Consider the following 2,040-nt stretch of genomic DNA (forward strand, 5'->3'; position numbering starts at 1 on the left):
TCGTTTGTTCTCCACTCTTGTTTATGTTGTCAAGGAAACCTTCTCTCCTGTTGCCCGGCAACTGTCTACGTCATAAAGGAAAGAATTGCTGCGTCACTTTGGTGCGCTATTCCAGAATGATGGGGAGGGCAGGCAAACTAGCTAACCGGCTGCACTTGCAGGAGGGTGGGTGGTAGCAGTTCTAGGCTTCGCAAAACAAGCGAGTAAACCGGCGGCAGGGGCAATTTAGTTGCAATTAAAGATATTGTGCATGACTATGAAGTTGATAAACATAAAGCGGCCACAAGTTTCAAGAAAAATCCATTGTAGCTGCTTTTGCAGGTCTCTTGAGCACGAAATTGCGGTTAGCGGCAACTGCGGGTCTCTTGCACATAAACCAACCAAGGGGCTGCACATGACGTGCCACTGTGTTTGGTAGGTGTTTGGCAGGATTCATTGCAGGTTTCTTTCTACTGATTTTGCAGAGGTTCTTCTTTCCCTGGATAATAACAGTCTAGGGACCATTTTCAGAGGCAAAGAGGTATATTGTTAATCATGCATTTCTACTTCTTATTTTTAGTGGTAAGAATTTAACCCTATCTCTACAAATCTTATACATAGGGAGACAGTTTATCTAAGAGGTTAGAGCAGGGCCTCCATCCAGGCTTCTAAACCTGACTGCAATTTTCTGGCTGTGTGACTGTGAGCAAGTCACTTGACCTCTTTGGAGCTCAGTTTACCCTTTCCCCAGCTGTAAAATATGGATAATTAAATTTAGTCACCTCAGAAGGGTGTTGTTTGGCTTACTAAACTAACAGCTGTAAAGGACTCATCAGATGAAAGGTGCTGCAAAATATTATTATGTCATACATTTATAAAGGCATATTGGAAAAATATGATTTTGGGGAATGGGGGGAGGGAAAGGTATCAAAAACCCCTTATTTTCTCTTTGTTGTGCCCAAAGGGAAAAATATCGGTTCCAGATATATCAATGTGCTTCTTTTGTGTTCTAGGGATTAGCAGTTGAGCTTTCTAAAACAGCAATTTCTGTGTTACAATAGATTTCTAGATGGCTTTACCCACCTGAATAAATCATACAACATGACAAATAACAGGATTTGTTTTTAAAAAGAGCAAACTCCTATTTAATGTGTTATTTTCCATTGTTGTGGATCGCTAAAATATGGGACTCACTGAGCTGTAAAGTCTCTCTCAATAATTCAAGCAAGAGGAGGATGTTGCTTATAAAAGAGGAAACTTCTGTTTACCCCAAACAAATACTTCAGCATTTGGCAAAAAAATACAGGGTAATCTTATGTTTCTGTAAAGGAATCTTTTAGTTGAAAATTTCCCAGTTGTAGTAGAAGATTTGAATCAGGAGAGAAATTGAAAAATCATTTTGCGTATTAAAAAAAATCAAGGAACAAATTGTACTGCAAATGCAATTCTCTAAATGTAAATAGCCTTTGGAAGTAAGGATTTATAATGGAACTGCAGATACAGAGCTGTAGTGGTATGCATAGACATCACTGGAGTGCATAACGTAGGAACCTAGGAGATTAGGACAGCTATAGCTCTAATATATGGAGTCATTTCTCATAGTGAATGATACAAATTCTATAGCTATGTTTCCCTTCCATGCAACCTTGCTAAACGTTTATTAATTAATATTAGAACACACATGATTTAAAAAACTGATCATTACATTATCAAATTGAGAGAAAGTAGGTAGCTTTTCATGAAATTTTTTTGGCTCATCACTCACTTCCTGTAAACTCTACAAGTGTTTATGTTATGCTTTTCTTTGAGGGCCCATAGATTCATGATTTTTAAGGCCAGAAGGATACTAGGGGGTCTGTTGTAAGCAGCTATTAACTCTGTTAATGAATGTAATAAATTACATGTGCACATCATGGGGAAAACCTGCTTTATAAAGTGGTCTGTGCAACTGACTGGTGGTGTAGCTTGTTAGTTACTTTCACATAGTTTCAAGGATCCATAGTGTGACATCGGGATACCATGTCTACGAGTTTGTTAAATGTTTGACATAAGGGTTATCAA

Source organism: Lepidochelys olivacea (assembly GCF_965140295.1).
Source record: "Lepidochelys olivacea isolate rLepOli2 genome assembly, chromosome: 7".
NCBI classification, from domain to species: Eukaryota; Metazoa; Chordata; order Testudines; family Cheloniidae; genus Lepidochelys; species Lepidochelys olivacea.